Here is a 19,653-nt window from a genome sequence, read left to right as displayed (position 1 = left end):
ACCGGTACCATTGTTATTGGTGATCTTTATTTCCCTAAAATATTTTTTGATCACTACTTGGGAGTAAGAACGAATGATTTATATCTATCTGTTGGGATCGTAAGACTTCTTCCACCATTCCCCACTCTTAAGGAGTGCGGAACCACCCTGATGTGAAAATAAACAAGAGAGATGCTCTGCAAAAGAAAACAAAAACAAAATATGAAAGTTGTCAAATGCAGGATAGGAGGTCTCATTCAGAGCCGGCCTACCATGATCATAAGGGTGGAAGCGAAGTGGCATTCCCATAATGGCCACCACACCAGGGATATGGTCCAAAAATAAATTAACAAGCAAATCTTGGAACAGGAGGTCTCATCGCGAGCCGGCCTGACCACGTTTCGCGCCTACCTTGTGAATGACATTATGACTATCTGGTCACCAAGCTAGCATAATGGCCTGCATTTTGAAAAAGCACTCTTCAAAATATACACAAAGGATCATGGTTCTGGAGGGTGAGATAAACAACTCTGCCAAGGTTATGAACACCTGTTGGCAGCAGAGCTCTGTTAATGGCATCGAAGTCGTAATATTTACACCAACAGGTATGATATTAAAATCTTTCTGTCTCTTATATCCTTCGCATGTATCATATGTCACACCCCGATATATTTATCGCATGAACATTACCACCAATCATGGCAACGGAACTGACAATGACTACTGGAGACTTCGTACAGTTGACAGACGTCCAATCCCCCAGTTCCTCATTATATCACGCAGGCTTATATAAAACACGATCCACCTTTTTGCCTCAATTTCAGCATTTCATTGTTCTTTTACAACATGGCATACTTTCATATGATGTACTTGATGATTGCACTCCCGACTGGCTGCTGCTCCTCTCTTTGACGGCTGTGGGCAGCCTATCAGATCGCGGGGGGGGGGGGGGGGGGGGGGGTGTTGTGGGGAAAAGTATCCGATGCGGATGACCCTATCCCTACTCTAAAGGTGACAGTCTTTAGCAACAACTGAAAGTAAAGCTTTGATGTTTTCCTTTATGAAAGCACAGAGAGAAAGAAGAAATGATTAACCAACCTGGTGTCCTTCGCTTAGTTGATCTTGATCCTCTCTCTTTGTCTCTTGTTCCCAGCTCCTTGCTCTCTTTGCCGGTCCAGCTACACACAGATCTTGCACAAAACAAGAGAGAAAACTACAAGATACATGTACTCATAACTGATGCATGGATTAGAGTGAATCAAATATACATGTAAATACAATACATCAATGCAATACAAGTATATAGGAGAACATGCAAAACTTTATTGATAGAAGTAACAGGGTTCTGAGAAGGTTACAACCAATGATGGCTCCAATCCAGCAGCACCTCCCCAGCAGCAAGAACTCTCCTCTTCACCTCTAGTAAAACAATCACCCAATAGCTCTAACTGTAATCCAACAGCACCTCCTTGCTTTACACAAAATTCCAGCCCCCTTAGACCTCATAGAAGAGCTCTATATATAGGAGAGAAGAGGAAAGGATGAGTCAGCTGGAGGCTGGCATGGAGCTGACTAGTGTCCTCTCCCTCTTCAGTTAATCTTCAGTTCCTGTGTCCACTTGGAGATCCTTGGTTACACATGGTGATCAAGTACCTCTTACTCATTACAAGGCGAATCTGATGAACCAAGTGTCAGTTTGGAAGCTTCCTGGGCAGTTGACACCTTGCAGGATGACTGTGCCACTTGGCCAATCTCGCCCAGCGCAGGTAGCCTTCATTACTTTTGACTTCCAGCGCAGGTACAGAGTGGGACAGTTGCATTACAGCGCAGAAGCTCAGTTAAGCAGCTGACATGATCCAAAATAAGCCTGTTTTGAAGTGTTTTCAGGTGGAGAACTGATTGGAAGTGCTGTTGTTTGATGACCTTGTTCTTTTAGGGGTAAGAACAACATGTTTAGGGACTGAGGATCCCTATAATTATTGACATTCCATGCTCCATGATGCGAGGCACAAAAATGTCTATAACAGTTGCCCCCTAAAGTATGAGGCCGTTTATCGGGTGAAATGCTTTATCTAGAGGATCCGAAGTTCGTTCCAATGCTGAGGAGAGTGCCCTGTAATACAATACAATACAATACATTATTTTTCATTCATCATTATTCTCATGATCTAGCTGAGGCGGGCATTCCCATGCTCAGCTTTTTATAAATACATTTTGGTACATATGACAGACGATCGTCTGAAGATAGACTGATAATTTTTTGCTGAAATTATCATCCTTTGAGTAGGATGATCATCTGCTGCAATGATGTACATGGCAAATGCTTTTATATTTTCTGAATATATATCGCAGCCCGGATGGATGAAACTAGATCCGGGGTCTTCAAACTCGTTCGATCTTCACTCTAAGTACAAGTCGATCCATGTGAGAATTGCGCTGAAGTCGAACATGGAAAGACATCGCTTGATTACCGGTCAATAATGTAAACCGTTAACAAGCGCGAGAGGAATCACCAATAATGACGATGACCCTCAAGGTACTGCAGTACAATTCACGTGGCGTGAATAAAGGACTTGGTGTCGAACACCACGCAAAATCTTCTGGTCGAAGGTCATTGATGTATACCTGTCGCCGGAAGTGAGAAACTTGCCATTGAGGCATGCAAGCTTCAAAGTACTGATGGGGGTGTTCCTAGATCCACTTCTTGGATAATGAGCTGAAGTCGACAAGAAGCGATCCGTCAAAGGAGGGCCTTAATGAATCCCACATCAATGACACGGAACGGAGCTAATGACTTTAGTGGAGGTGAAAACAAACTGTGACATATGATTCAGGGTGGCGATCATGAATGGATGAAGGATAATGTATGGCAGTGGATGGGACACGGTTGACACTTTCAGAATGACCCCTCTTGAACATATAACGACACTGATGCAATGGATCGGTAGCATTACCCCAAATGTGGATGGTGTGGCGAGGACCATGGTGATGAGACCGGTGAATGAAACAACCCAACCCGATGTGATACGGAGGAAAAGTGTCATGTCCAAGAGTGACTTGCTACCATTAAACTTTGAATGTTCTCCCAATTTTTCCCCAGTCAATTCTGACCAGTACCTCTTTATTTTTGTCAAGCTTGAGGAGGATAACATATGCTTGTTCTATAACCTGCCCTTCGGGCAAGCCCATCGCTATGATTTAACGAGCTTAGCGATAGGGAAACTCGTTCTCGTCTAAAGACAAGTTTGTCGCTATTTAATTATTTTAACGAGTCTAACGACAAGGAAAACTCGGTCCTTTTCATTTTTAGAGAGTCTAAAAAGGTACAGAAAGTTAACTCCATAATTCCTTTTTCGTCAGCTAATCCCTTAAGTCCGAAAAAGTATAAAACAATACAGAAGGGATGAATTTTCGATTGCTTTAACGAGCCGAACAAAACAAGCGCTCGATCTTTTTGTGCAATAATCCCTCAGGTCCAAAAAGATTAAAATCTAGAGGAGGGATAGCGTTCCGGTCGTTTAACGAGCTGGAAGGCCAAAACTCGGCAAACTTTTCATATTTTACGAGTCAGTGAAAAAGCTCAAAGAAGACTCGTCTTTTGAGGAACGAGTGATAAACAGGGATAGCAGCAGATTCCAGGTACAGGTTGGAATTTTCCAATCACGGCAGCGTCACAAGGATGGCTAGGTGAAATCACTCTTCGCAGATGTTCCTCAAAATGGGTAAACACACAAATGGAAGTGAATGATCGGCCAAATGAAAAGTGGAGGTGATGGTGCACAAACACGACCAAGGCTTTTATGGCTGATGAATTTACGATCTCAAAAGGTTATTTACCGGTACTGGGTTCATTTTTTAAAGAGCTTGAATGCGCCAAAACACTGCTCAAAAGCTTATGTTTATTTTTTAACGAGCATGAACTATGATGCTAAAACTGCTCGGATCTTTCGTTTATTTTTTAACGAGCATGAACTATGCGCTAAAACTGCTCGATGATAAGTTTGCATGCCCCCAGCATAATAATACAAATCGAATGAAAAGGAAAGGGGATTGTTTCATTTTTTAATGAGGTTGACATAGTAAAAGAACTATCCTCATGGTTTTTCATTTTTTAACGAGGTTGACCTAAAATAGGAACTATCCTCGAAGCCGACCAAATATCTAGGAATCTTCCGAATCCAACCAGAAGATTGGATTAGATTTCATTTTGTAGGTTTCCACCGTGGCCACTCCCGCCAGATTAATTGGAGGCGGTAGGGCGAAAGTACCCATTAAGGCAGGGTCTTTTAGGAGATCTACTCCGATATTTTGAAATGAATGGTCGCTTCCATGGATCAGAGGAACGCTTCCTGTAACTTGTGAACCATTAGGGAGGAAATTTTGTTGGTCAATGATCGTAATCCCTCCTTGAAAGGGGAATGCGATTTTCCTAAAATAGGTCGACACAACAGCTTCCATGGCATAAATCCATGGTCTTCCCAGTAGGATGTTATAGTCAAGATTGCCATCGATGACTTCAACATCTATTTCTACTGTTTTGCCCCCTAGTTCAACTCTCAAGTTACTAAGGATACCGTAAGGGGTATATGTCCTTCCGTCGAATACTTTTAATGTTGTTGATGATCGCGTCAAGGTTGGAGATCCTAAAGTTTTCCAGCAACTCATCGACATAATACATGTCGATGCCCCCTCATCAATAATTGTTCGGTGAACAGTTTTGTTGAGGGCTTTCACTTGGACGAGGAAAGCTAGTTGAGCTGGTAACTGAGGATCATATCCTTTGTGATCAAAGGATACAAGATTGGAATCTTTAGGATCCACCCCACCAATTGCTGATAACAATGCCTGCCTTTGGGATGGGCAATTTTGTAGTACTTCAAGAGTCGACATAGCAGATGGCGATTGCGCCAAATCTTCCACTATATTATAATGTTGTGCCGCTCTGGCACGAGGATTAAATGTCGACTTGTGTACTACTCCCTTTGGCGGTTTTATTGTTAATTCATGTGTGATGGGGGGTACAACTTCTGCCGAAGTTGTTGTCGAACTGCTAGGTTGATCTTTACCTTTATCGTTCGACACCTGTGGATTCCCGTAATCTTTGTTCCTTGTCGAAATTAAAGCATCATCCTGTTGCTTCGATATCGATAACATAAGCACTTGCGACGGTGAAGCATTTCCACTACCAACCAGATTTTTTCCTCGATCGGGAAACGGATCAGTTAACACAGCTGGAGTTTGCGAACTCTTAAAGAATCTTTTAAGCTCAGCTTTGCATGGACAATCTGCTGTCCAATGATCCTCATCGCATATATGACACCCCGAAGGGGGTTTCCCTTTTCTCCCTTTCTTTTTCTTCTTGTCCCCTGGTTGCTTCAGTTGTTTGCCCTTGTCGTCCGACACGGTGCTTACTTCCGAGGCAAGAAGTTCTTCATTTGCATTTTGATTCGAAGTCTTACGGGTTTTCTTAGACGAATCCCGTGTTGACTTTGCGTTTGCAGTGCCAATCACACCATCGCCGGCATGAGAGTCACTATTTGATCCAGGAGGGGGAGGAATTGAAAATTCTGGTCTGGGGGCGTCAGGTATCTTATCATAGAGCGTGCCCGACTGAGTATATACTAAGTCCAAATATTGGGCACGAGCAATAACTTGCTCCTCTGTTACGACGCCTCCCTTGGCCACATCTTCTGTTATAGTAGGAAGAAGCGACTTTATAAACCACTCAGCTAAAAGCTGATCTGGAACATAAGTCTTTACCATTCTGCGACGACGACGCCACTCATGTATATGATCTGATATATGTGTGGCCGTTGTCTGCTTGAAATTGGTTAAGATCTCGGTTCCAGTTTCGTACCTTATAGGTAACTGAAAGTGTGTTAAGAAAGTCGTGGCTAGGGAACTAAAATTGTCGAAAGAGGCTCTAGGTAATTCAATATACCATTTAGCCGCCGGACCAGTCAATGTCCTCTGGAAAAGGCGAAGCCTTATCGAATCATCATTCAAGGTATTCGACGAACACCACAGATGGAAAGTCATCACATGATTCGACGGGTCTTCGCCAGGATTTCCATTGAATTTAGGAATGTCCGAAGGAAGTTTGTGAGGAATCGCTGGCCACCAATGGGCATAGGCGATTGGATCGTTTGTTAATCGATGTAAATCTGGTAATTCTAGGGTCGCCACGAATGGCAACTGCTGATTCAGGTTTGGCGAGGCGTACCCAGGATACGATGGAATTGCCTGAGCAGTAGGCCTTTGCACACCAGCATAATGCAACTGATGTTGATATGACTGATATGGTTGGTGGGCTTGGCCACTGTAAAGTGGTTGGTTTAATCCATTCTGAATATAGGGTTGCCCACTATTTGCAAAGATCTGTTGCTCAGATCCTTGGTACACCTGTTGATACTGAGGTTGTTGGCATTGCACCATCCATGGTTGTGAAGCCATGTTTTGCTGTGCAACACTAACCGACTGACCAAGATGCGGGGTTATGGTTCCCGTTTGTATCTGTGTCGTCCCGGCAGTTGGCGATTGTGGTTGTGTTGCAAGGTCAATAGGCTGTTGCATTACAACTTGGGGTTGACATACAACAGGCATCGATTGAACTTGCGACACGGTTACAATTGCTGGCGTCGTCGGGATACTAGACATAGGTACACATTGTTGCATGGAATATACAACTCTTGGCTGTTGGGGTAACATAGGTACCCAACCACTCGTCGTTACTTCAGTCAAACCTGAATGTGGTTGAAAACTGCCGTATGGGTATCCCCCCGAAAGGGGAAGTGAAAGGGCATATTGCCCCCCATACGGTAACAATCCGGAGCTCAAGGGTATAGATGGCCTTTGAGGACTGGATGGCCCAAACTGATTCCCAAAGGGATCAATTTGTCTCGTTTCAACATAAGAATTACCGGGTATTATACCGGAAGAACAAACTGGAACAGACCAAGTTGTCATAATAGTCCCTGGGTGGACTCCTTCTAGCTGATGAGAGCTAGTCGGGACGGCTGGTATGCCGGCAAACATCGTTGGATTGGCAGCAGGAACTTCTGCTGTCGCTGTGTCGTTTGGCACAGTCCTAGATGTCGACGGTTGTTCAGACATTTTAAGTCTATCCAATAAACTTCCTAATGATTCTTCAGGAACTTCTGGTGGTGATAGACAAACTTCTGATGCAGAAGGAAAAAGAGGGGTACCTACTCCAAAATGAATTGGAGTATTTGCTTGCTGGTCCTCTACGATTTCCTCTATTGCAATCAGACCAGGAGGAAGAGGCAGACCGTCAGGTCCGTAAAAGATTTCTGGTGCCGAAGAAGGGGTTGCTTCGACAGCGACAGTTGTTTGAACAACAAGACTCTGTGGACCGGTTTCAGATAGAACTGGTTCAGTTATGCAAGTACTTGTCTTCAGACTAGGATCAGTACAACTGTCCTTCTGTTGCTGTTGAACTTCTTCAATAGAGGCAGGGATTCCAGAAATATTGGGAGTGACCAGAATCTCAGATGTTGTTGGAACTTCTGTTCTAACTTTAAAAGGAGATTTTGACCTGGTCAAGCGAGTTCGCTTCGTCCGTACTACTCTCGGTTCCGGAGACAAAGGCGGTTGACTCGCAAGCCTCCCTGAACGACGGGGTTTTAATTGACTTTCCTCCACGATTGCGGATTACTTGATCAACTAAAATACAAAAAAGGGGAATTATGTTTCCGTATTGAATGAATTTTATTAGACGCTTTTAGACACAACTTTGCTTTTTCATGTTTTAAGAGTCGAGAAAAAGCTAAAGATGACTCTAGTCGCCTTCGATGTATTAACGAGCCCGAAGTGACAAATGCTCGGTTGGACCTTTTCAGTTATAGAGTTTGAAAAGGGCCAAAAGAAACTGCTCTGGAGATCTAGGCAGAGGGTGTGCCAAACCTTTCGCGAAACCACAAAATACGTTTTACGGTACGGGTGGTCGATCTTCGTGAATGCTGTGTTCACTGCATCGCGATCAGTAGGGCGGTCGACACGGCTTCCTAAGGATAAAGGATAATTGCCTATAGGGGTCTCCCAATATACGCGACGGTACGCGGGAGCACAAGTCCGTATTAGTGCTATCGTCCCTCAGGAGGAATCACCCACCTTCGTAGAGATCGACAGTCACTACGTTTAACGACGCCGGAACACGTCTCTACCTAGACCTCTATTGTGAGCGTTATGTTACAATGCGTTTTTAGGTTCATTCAATATATTTTAAGTTGATCTTGTTTATCAGTTTGTCTTTCAGGATCACCACGAGATGTATCGGTACAAATTCCTAAATGCAGCTAAAATGATAAGCAAGCTTTCACAATCTTTTTAGCTTTGAAAATCCTAACTACTGAGGGGAGAGAAAAATAATATCTTTCCACACAGAGCACAAAGCACAAACTAATGCACTTTCTCCTAGATCAGACACCCAAACTTATCAAAATGCAAATGCTAGATGCATGTATTTCTTTTCTTTTCCTTTAATGTTGATGTAGACAAAAAGGAAATTGTTGTATAATTTTCGAATTCAATTTGAAGCGTAAACAAACAAGTATGTCTAAAATGAAAAGACGCTTTACAAGTACTTGTTTCAACACTAAAAATATATGAATTCAAACCATAAAGTGAAAAACAAACAAACTCAAACAACCATGAACAGTAATAAAACTAGCTCATAAGATCACAAAGACACTTTTACAGTTCAGGATCTAAGAGGCCACAGCTATACTGGTTCGCTTTTCACAATGGGAAACTGTAACTGAAACAAGAAATACTGAAAGAACATTCACAGTTTCATCACACAACTGAGGCGGAATAATGTCAAGGAGAAGTGGTTTACAGCAAGTACAATGACCAGCAAGCAATCAGCAAAAAATCAGTGAAAACAGGGCCAAGACACAAAGGGAAAGCTGAGCAAGACAAGGGCTAACTGGACCAGCGCAGGTTCTAGTCTGCCAGTTTCACTCTCAGCGCAGTTCCCGAAGGGAGCACCTGCGCTGAAATGCAGACTGCCTGTGGACAGCCTGCACTGACTCACGAGAGTTTCGTCTACAAAGTTTTCCGGGTCATAAAAAGCTCAAAAATGCACTGTTTTTGATGAAATAAAAAGCTATAGGTCAAGTACAGGCTAAGGGATGATCGAGAGGATGAAGATCTATCACAAAGAGTAAAGAGTCTTTTGTAGATAAGCTCTTCAAATCTTGAATTTGCTCAGCAAAGGAGCAAGAGTAACAGACCCTCTACTTCGCTTTTGATATAGTCAAAAGATTTTCGATTTGGTACTCTTTTCTTCAAGAAATGAATAGCAAAATACTACAAACACCAACAAGATACTAGGCTCCCCAGCGGAGTCGCCAGTTTGTTGTGGGGAAAAGTATCCGATGCGGATGACCCTATCCCTACTCTAAAGGTGACAGTCTTTAGCAACAACTGAAAGTAAAGCTTTGATGTTTTCCTTTATGAAAGCACAGAGAGAAAGAAGAAATGATTAACCAACCTGGTGTCCTTCGCTTAGTCGATCTTGATCCTCTCTCTTTGTCTCTTGTTCCCAGCTCCTTGCTCTCTTTGCCGGTCCAGCTACACACAGATCTTGCACAAAACAAGAGAGAAAACTACAAAATACATGTACTCATAACTGATGCATGGATTAGAGTGAATCAAATATACATGTAAATACAATACATCAATGCAATACAAGTATATAGGAGAACATGCAAAACTTTATTGATAGAAGTAACAGGGTTCTGAGAAGGTTACAACCAATGATGGCTCCAATCCAGCAGCACCTCCCCAGCAGCAAGAACTCTCCTCTTCACCTCTAGTAAAATAATCACCCAATAGCTCTAACTGTAATCCAACAGCACCTCCTTGCTTTACACAAAATTCCAGCCCCCTTAGACCTCATAGAAGAGCTCTATATATAGGAGAGAAGAGGAAAGGATGAGTCAGCTGGAGGCTGGCATGGAGCTGACTAGTGTCCTCTCCCTCTTCAGTTAATCTTCAGTTCCTGTGTCCACTTGGAGATCCTTGGTTACACATGGTGATCAAGTACCTCTTACTCATCACAAGGCGAATCTGATGAACCAAGTGTCAGTTTGGAAGCTTCCTGGGCAGTTGACACCTTGCAGGATGACTGTGCCACTTGGCCAATCTCGCCCAGCGCAGGTAGCCTTCATTACTTTTGACTTCCAGCGCAGGTACAGAGTGGGACAGTTGCATTACAGCGCAGAAGCTCAGTTAAGCAGCTGACATGATCCAAAATAAGCCTGTTTTGAAGTGTTTTCAGGTGGAGAACTGATTGGAAGTGCTGTTGTTTGATGACCTTGTTCTTTTAGGGGTAAGAACAACATGTTTAGGGACTGAGGATCCCTGTAATTATTGACATTCCATGCTCCATGATGCGAGGCACAAAAATGTCTATAACAGGGGGGGGGGGAGTAACCTCATTACTCCATGGATTACGTGGCTGCATACCATTCGGGAAAAATAATGTACAAGGAAACGGCATGATTTAACGGTATGATGCTTCCATCTCACGGAGACTGCCGTCCATGATCTCTTCTTTTTGTTGCATTCCCTGTGAAGTCCTTTCCTAAATTGGCATCGATCATCCTTTTTCGTCGTAAATACCGCAAACAGTTGCTGTTCCATTTCTGAGTCCATTTCTGAGTTGAATCATGGGCGGAAGGATGGTCCGGAGCGAACCTCACAAGCTGACAGTCTCCGATGCTGCTTGCAAAATCCTGGAAAATGCAGGATGGTTGAATTACTTCAACCGCTTGCAAGAATCAAACGAAGCAGTAGCATTGGAATTCCTGCAGAATTTGCAGGAAAACTACTCCGTAGTAGGAGGAAAGCGGATAGAGGTTACAGAGGATATCATCGCGGAAGTCTCAGGATTACCAGCTGTTGGATCCAAATGGGCGTCGAAGAAGGAGAGATTACAAAAAGCTATGGAAACTTTCCAGGACGTAGGCCAAAGCTTGACAGTCAAAGGGAAAGGAGTTCTGCTGGCAGCACTAGGGGAACCCTGGACCGAGCTAGCAAAGATAGTACAAAGCTATATCACCTGCGAAGGGAGAAAAGACGTGGTAAGACCTCATCATCTGAAACTCTTAGTTGTTTTAAAAGGAAAATGTTCTGTAAATCTCCCTGCACTTTTAAATTCGTTACTGCATGGCGCGGCCCAAAGCCTGAAAAAGGCCCAGCACATAGAAACAGTCGTTAGCCACCATGGGCTGATTCGGTTGATAGTGAGCCACGGTCTCACTCAACAGCAAAGCTCTTGGGAGGAATTGGTCGCAATAGTCGAAGGGGGATCGGCTGTACCACCCCCAAAACCTGAACAATCCTCTGGCACGCCGGAACGATTAGAGAAACGTAAGAAGTCAGCAGCAGAGAGACATGCTGCTTCAAAACGGAAGCAACCTCCTGATACGCCAGAGCAACCAGAGAAACCTGCAGAACCTACTGATACTCCCGACCAACTTGAGAGGCCAAGGAAGTTAGCTCGGTTGGCCCGGATACGAGGAAGGTTGGAAAGAATTCAGGGAACAACGGCCCAGTCAATTGAAATTGTGGATGAACCTCCAGAATCAGAGGAAAGACCCTCCGAAGGAAATGCTGAGCAATCGGAGGCTGAGACTGACCAGCCGAAAGGAGAAATTGAAAAAGGACATGAACCCTCTGAGGGAGAAGAGGCCACCAAATAGGGCAATCAGGAAGAAGAAATTGCACAGCCAGGGGGTAGCCTGTTGCAAGACCCTCCAAGTGAGGAGGAATTGGTAGCAGTTCTGGCCAATATGGGAGAATATGGCCAGGACTCCAGCACAGGAGGTGTCCCTGACGGTCCCACAGAAAGAGAATTACCCGCGGAAATGCATGCAGAAGAGGCAGGGGGAGAAAACCTGCCTGGCTATGATAATGAAATGGAAGATAACAATCGGGGACAATCTGTCCCCAGGATGCCGGAAGATATCACAGAAGACGCAAGCCTGGAAACCAAACCCTCTACCGAAACAAGGGAAATTGCGAAATTGAGAAAGAAGCAGCAGAGGTTGCTGGGCACTATAGCCAGACTCCGGCGGCAAATTCGGATGCTGAAAGCCAGTCTGAGGATACAAAAGACTGGAGGGAAAAGGAAGAGGACCACGGTAGCAAGAACCCCAAAGACGAGAATTCGCTTTGATGGACGAAACCCCATCAGGAGACCTACTGCCGAGGAACAGTCTATTGTTCCAAATAATAATGAGGAACAGGGTGCTATTCCAAATGATATGGAGGGACAAACTGTTGTTCCAAATAGCGCGGAGGGACATACTGCTGTTCCATCTGGCCTTGAAGAACGAATGGATGTTCCAATGGAACAACAAGAGGCTCCGATGGCAGGAAGACCACAGCAACCCTTCGTTCGCATTAAGAAGGAAACAGAAAACAAAGAAGTCCAAACAGAAGCACCACCCTCGGGCGTAATTCGGGTCCGAAACTCAAAGCAACGTAATAAGAAGGTCCAGGTTAAACTCCCAGCCTCTACGGCTGTGTGGAAGAAGGACCCAAAAACCAGAACCTTGCATAAAATGATGAAGGAAGCCCAGCAGGAAGCCGAGCAATTGCGAGAACAGACACTCCCCAAGGAAAGATATGAAGAGCTCCAACAGCAACTTTGAGACATCAGTCAGTCCGAGAGCCAGGCCTTTGAAGGATGGCAGAAGGAGCAAGAAAAGGTTGCTAAGGTAACTCGTCGATTAGATAGTGTTGTTAAGCAGATGGACACCATGTGTTCCTTATATAATGATGTTTTGACTTGTAGGGCCCCTGCTAAAAATTATGCTTTATTTTTGCTTGAACGATATCTGAGATTAAAAATAAAAGCCGTTAGGGTAGGAGCACCTATCCACATCAACACTGTTAATGATTTTATAGACTGTTGCAAGCACTATGGAGTTAGAGTTCAAAGGTTATTATGCGAGTTTTACCTGCACAATCTTGTGCTAGACCAGGAAACTGATTTAAATCTTGGCCCTTTTGTTGGTGATGTACAATTCCAAGCCTTCATCTCATTCGGGGTTAATCAGGTGAAATGGCTCAGAGCTTATAACACCTTTCAGAGACAAGAAAATAGCCTAGACTTGTGTATACGAGCTGAACCTAGAGACCCAGTGACGCTATGGAGAAAGCATAGGAGTCTCATAAGGACCCCAGGAGTCATTGAGATAATAGGGCCCATGCACGAAGACTTGATCCGAAACGGTCTGGAATATTTCCTGACTATTAAAGATCTTGCCCTCGATGCTGCAAAATTTCGATACCGAACTTCTAGTCCAAGCATCCAGCTCAGGGAACCATTCAAATATGAGAATTTTGAGCTGGCTGCCAGCCGGTTGAACCTTTATGGGGAACGGATTCTGCAAGCAGGGCCATCCTGGTTAGGGTATCAATTTCGCAGTCCAATTATTTGGCACCCTGCACCCGGATATCAGGCCTTATATGAGATGCCTGCAGATCAAATAGACCAGTTCTTTGACCATCTAGTTGCTCATCACGGTTGCCGGCCTCCTCACGAGATCCCTTCTCCGGCCTATTCTCTCACCGCCTTACATCTCAACTACAATGTTTTCATGAGGCCATGAAACAGGGTAAGAAGGGGGTTGTGTGGAGCACCTGGAAGGTATGCTTTTGACTAGCAATCTAGTGGTTTTTCAATAATAGTTGTAACCTTTTCTGCATTATGAGTTCAAAGAAGATAAAGGGTTTTGATAAAATGTGCAACAATCGATAAAGGAAGCTTAAGTGCTAATGATTGACGTTTTCTATGCAGGAAGATGCGAAAACAAAGGATCAACGATTGAAAGCAAGAAGCAAAGGGAAAATAACTACTGTCCCGCCAATAGGGAACCGGATGCGGACAAGATCAAGTAAAATTAGAGCCGAATAGCCCAAAGAAAGAAGGCGGGATACTGAGACGGAGAACGCAAGAAGGGAAAGAGAAGAATCGAACGATTAGCGAATCCCTCAGGATCCTTGATCCTGAGGGATCGTTGCTTTAACTTATCTTTTGATTATCTAGATACCTCCGTCATTTCTGTTATATAAAGGCATTGAACGGAAGAGGACTGTCTTTGTAATTTTCAATTCCAGAACCAACTGTAATCATTGAGTCTCTCTGAGACCTGACGTTGTTATACTTTTGCTGATGTGATTAATATAAAAGACTTGGTGTTCATTTCGTCTCTGCATCTGGAGTAACTACAGGCGGTGTTCCATTGGTAGCCAAGGGCCCAGCTCCGAAGGACACTTGCTTTTGTATTATTATACTGTGTGGTTTGTTTATTTCCATTATTTCAGTAATCTGATACATCTTCTATATGATATGCTGTGTTTCGTTATAACTGACATCTGAATGAGTTTTTTTATCTCATGTCTCTGCATTGTATAAGTGGATCCATTTGAATTACGTCTTTCAGCCATTTCTGTAGCGGAATGTTGGTATGAATATTACTGTTATCAGATCCATGTGAAATAGTATTTGTAAGACTTGAAAGAAATATTAATTCGTTCAAGGAACATAGTCGTATCATCCATTATTCTCAGGTTGCTGTAGTAGTAGAGAACGTGTACATATGGTTGAGGATTGCTGTTCCATTATTGCTGTTCCATTTATCATTGCTGTTCCATTTATTATTGCTGTTCCATTTCCTTACTGCTGTTCCATTTCTTTACTGCTGTTCCATTTCCAGATTGCTGTTCCATTTTACTTTTCGCTGCTTGATTTACCTGCCTTTATTGTTTTAGTGTGAGAGCAGGCCTAAGGCTGTCGTGAGCCTCAGCAAGACGCTGCTTAGCCCCAGACCTATAAGTCCATGCTCTGATTTCCTTTCTTTATCAGTTTCTAAAGGGATAGGTTATTGTTTCCATACCCTTGACTGATCAACTGCCTTGCGTGATTTTATCTTTTGGGTTAGTTTCGTTACAGCTTAGCATCTGTTTCCTTTTAAACCATTAGGACACTATACTACTGAGAATTACTCGGACAAACAGCCTCGGATTGAGTTACTCCTTGCAATAACAAAACGTTCCCGGATTGACTTATTAATGTGGGATAATTAGCGGTGTGAGAGACCCTAGTTACAGCTCTACAGTCATCAATGATGTTATACTCCATTTCATCCGACACTATTAGTGTTCTTGATGGAGGCGTTTGATCAGATTGGACCGGGCTAATCTGGGTCGCTTTAGCAGTTGTCTTTTTTGTCGCGACCTTTTCTTTTGTTGCAGGGCTTGCGCCCTTTTTTTTTGGGGTAGTTAGGGGAGGATCAAGTTGATTTCTGCTTCTCGTGCTAACAGGAAATGCTTCTTGATCCTCTTCTTGTGGGAGGATGAAATCCCACATTCCTTTTAGTTCTACGACCTCTTCCTCCTCAGTCTGCCCTTCAGTGGTATTCTCTTCTTCTTCGTCTTCCTCAGATTCAACGTTCGAGACAACACTAGGTGGTCTTACCTCCATGGGAGGATTTCTTTTAAAAGTCCTAAAAGGGTTTTTCGAAGAAGTCTCTGCTACTTGTTTCTTAATATCAATCATCTCATTTGACATGGCTTTCAACACTTTTTGTAATCCTTCCAAATCGAAAGGATCTTTCGTTTGCTTCTTCTTGGTGTCTTCTTTGAAATAGATCTTCTTAGATTTGCGTTCTTCTATAGCGGATCTCTTTTCTAGGGCTACCACGTGTTTTTCCACTGCTAACGCTTCTATCAAGTTGTCGACTAAGGTGGTCTTGCTTGCCCTATCTACGAAGATAGCCAAGTTTGGAGGTAAAGCCGTGATGTACCATTCACATCTTACTTCCTCGCTGGGTTGTGAGGCAGCGAGGATTTTGTTGAGGATCTTATTGAACCTTAAGTTAAAATCTTTAATGGGTTCTCTAGCCTCAGCCTTAAGATTAGATAGGTCATTGATCAATGTCGCCGTGGATCTGTCATCACCAAAATTGGTGAGGAACTGGCTTTGAAAAATGTCCCAGCTTGTGATGGATTCGGAAGGTAACGAAAAGTACCATGACCCGGCTGTTCCTTGCATTGTATAAGGGAAAAGCCGGACAACAACGTCTTCGTTAGTGACTCCGTTAATATTAACAGAAAGCATGAAATTATTGATATGTTCCTCGGCTAGCATTCCTGCTTTCGGATTGAATTTAGGCAGCCATTTCTCAGGATGGGCCGGTATAGGGCTCAGGGGTGGAGGCATTAAAACCGCCCCAGGATTGTTCCATGGAGACTGAGCCATCGTTGAGCTGCTAGTTAATGGAAGTGCAGAAGACGATCCCTGATGCTGAGAAGATGAAGATATTAAGATCTTTGATGTTTGAAGAGGAAGGTTTGTAGAAGATGGGTGAGTGAGTTGGAATGAAAGAGTGGGTGGTTGACTTCGCGGTGAGGGAGTTGATATGGACGAAGTGGATGAAGGAGTCTGACTGTCAGACTCTGGTGGTGTTTTCCTTGCTCTTTTCCTGTTGGGGAGAGGGAGTTCACTTGGTTGTATGCCAAATTTTTCACTCTTTGATCTGGTAAGGGGATGAGCAGGGTTGTACTGCGAAGTCACGCTGCTTTTAGATTTATCAGACTTCTGGTTAAAAATAGAGAATCCCTGGAGTTTACGAATCAAAGTTCGAATTTCAGGGGGATCAATGATAGATTGGTCTGATATGTTCGGATATGTAGCAGTGGTAGATACTCGAGCGACTTCAAATTCCGGGTTTAACCGTGTTGGAGAAGTCGAGGGAGTTGATGAGGGTGTATTACTCTCAGAATTGTATTTAGATATTTCTTTATGTGCCATTCATATTTCATGCCCTCCTTCTAGCGCCAAATATGTTGAGGGCCCTGAAATCGGGTGAACAACAAGGGGGATACCCACCCGGTCGAGAACCTGGTTGGCGGCTCCGTGCCCGTTTGGTGTAGCGGGTCCGACTGGGGATAACGAGACCAACTTCCCGTTCTATGGGGGGTGTGTGTGTATAGAGTTCGTTGATGTGTGTGTGTGTAAGATTAGATAGTGAAAATATGGAATTATTTCTAAGCTAATCTAGTTCTAAATTCTGAGACTAAACTTTATACTACTTTAATCTATCAAGAACAACACATTTAATCTACGCTAACCCGGGATAGAAATTTTTCCATTATGCGATCTAGAAAGATTTCACACAATAACTGGTAATGAAGATTATTCAGCTATTATGAGAATATAAATCGATTAAGATGAACCATCCTGCATAAAAAGTTAAACAAAACGGTTGTGAACAACATATCACATAATCAGTTATTCATGTATTAAGCATAAATCAATGACTCCACCATACAAAAGTGCCAAATGGTAGTCTACTCATTCATACGTTAACATATAAACAACATCAGCTGTATATTACTCTAAGAATGCAAACGGAAACTCGTCAAGAGATAAAAGTACCATTTATGACTGACTTTATACTTACAGATCTGAAGCAATAATGATCTATTTCTACTTACTTCTAATGCCTACTAAGAGTACATAAGTGCAACATCAGTAACAGGTATTAAAATGCAAACATAAATAAATCTTGATCCGTCCATTCATCAAAAACCCCCTCCGAGGGTGCAGAAGTGCATGTTCTGAGGACAAGTTTTTTGACAAATTTCCGGACCCTTCTCCAATGCAACGAGAAGGGTTAAATACTACTAACCGGCTAATTTTAATTACACAAATTTAGGGAACGGCTTCAAATGACCGCCCTTTTACTAAAACAAATTTATTTCTAAAAACTTAATCTAATTTCTAAGCATTTCTGTATCTGCTCCTTAGTGCTGTAAGCGATGCACTGTTCGCCGTGAAAGAGTCGACTGCTTGTCCTTTCCTTTTGTTCAAGCTTGAAAATTAGAAATAACAAGAGCTGGCACCTCTTTCTGACAAACTAGAAGATATTTTTGAAAGTGTTCTTCTGGAGGAGTGTCTTCACGGCGTGTACTCTTAGTACAACTCAGATTTCTTTCAAACCGATTGTGCTGTTGCTATTTCGGTTTCCGGCCATGCGAATGAATCAATGAGCTGGGGATTTTGTTGCCTGAACGACTTTCTCAATTGAAACTTGTTTCCATTCTTTGTTCCAGGCTTTTCTGAGACGTCTTTCCCTTTAAGCGTTTTTCTTTTTGCTTTACCCAATTTGGGACTCAGGATCTTTCATAAACGCTTTGCTTTTGTGCGCCTTTGACTCTAAGTCCTAGATAGCCTATTTCCATCAGCATTTGTTGAGTGATACTCTGGGATCCGCGGTCCTGATGTATGCGGTATCCATCTGCGACGTCATCTCCTCTCTTTTCTTCTAGTTCTGGCGCTTTTCCTTGGATGTTTCCTGCATATAGATTTATATCAGTTGCTGACTTATAGTTCACGTAAATGAAAAGAGACAGAAGAAAAGATTGACATGAAAGCAATTAAGTTCTAATGAATGCATAATCATGTCACCCATTATGACTTGACTCTTCGAAAAACGCAACATAATCATCCTTGGATACACAGGCGTACAATCATTAATTTCCCGTAAGGTGCGCGCCTAACTTTAGGTTCCCAGATCATGCCGAGGAATGCCTGCGACGGTTGGCTTCTGTGATTTGCATCGCAGCATCAAAGATTGCGAGATAAATAGGTGGCATCGCAGTGATTGATAGTCTCATTTGTCGCACACCATAGATCGCAGGTCGCATCTTTGCATGGTTGCAGATCGCATATCGCAATATCGCAAGGTCGCAAGGTTTTTCGCTTTGTCACTTTGTGCTGCTCATGCGACATTGCGACGTGTGACGTCGCATATCGGCCGTCGGCTGCTCTTCAGGTTCTCCTCTTTTGAGCGCCTTTAATGCATGCGATGCGATGAGTTCTCGCGTTGCTCTTCCTTGGTGTGTTTGTGTGCTTTGGGAAAGCGCTCCTTTTTCCTTTGCGACGCGATATAGCTGTTAGGGAGTTGATACAAAAGATTTTTTTTTTTTAAACAAAAATATTTTTTGGATTTTTTTGGTTAAGGGTCCCCCTTTGCTTGATGTTATTACTAATATCAAACAAAGAGGGGGGTTGTTGGTGACCACAACAACTCCTGAAGATATGCCCACCTTTATCACTGAAGATGATGAGTATGCAGAAAATTTAGTTGTACAGAAGGATGCAGATTTTATCTTGGCGAATGACACAACTCTTGAAGAAGAGTCGGATGAGTATCAGAGAGGTTATATGAATGCTTTGCCCACCCAGAAACATCAGTATTCACTTAGAAACAGAAATGTCCCCATCAATCCAATCCAGAAGAGAAAGGAAGTTCCAACATCTAAGAATGAGCCACCTATTGTGCCAAAGAAAGGAAAATAAATTGCTAATCCTCCTACTAGCAAGTCTCCACCAGCAAATGAAAGAGTAAATAAGCCAATTGTATCAAAAGATAAAGTTGAAAGAAACGATGTTCCAGCCAAAGATGTAGAAAATATTTCTGCTTTTAGTTTAGAAAATGAAATTTCTAAATTGAAGGTATCCATTCCCTTGACTGAACTAATGAGGAAAAACAGTTATAGAGGTCAAGTATCTATAATTTTGAATTTTGACCCAATGTCTGATATGGTGAGTGGAAGATGATCAACCTGAAC

The sequence above is a fragment of the Pinus tabuliformis genome, chromosome 7 (assembly GCF_031772625.1).
Source record: "Pinus tabuliformis cultivar Carrire ecotype Pingquan chromosome 7, CPIR1, whole genome shotgun sequence".
NCBI classification, from domain to species: Eukaryota; Viridiplantae; Streptophyta; class Pinopsida; order Pinales; family Pinaceae; genus Pinus; species Pinus tabuliformis.
Note: the sequence above shows the minus strand (reverse complement) of the source record.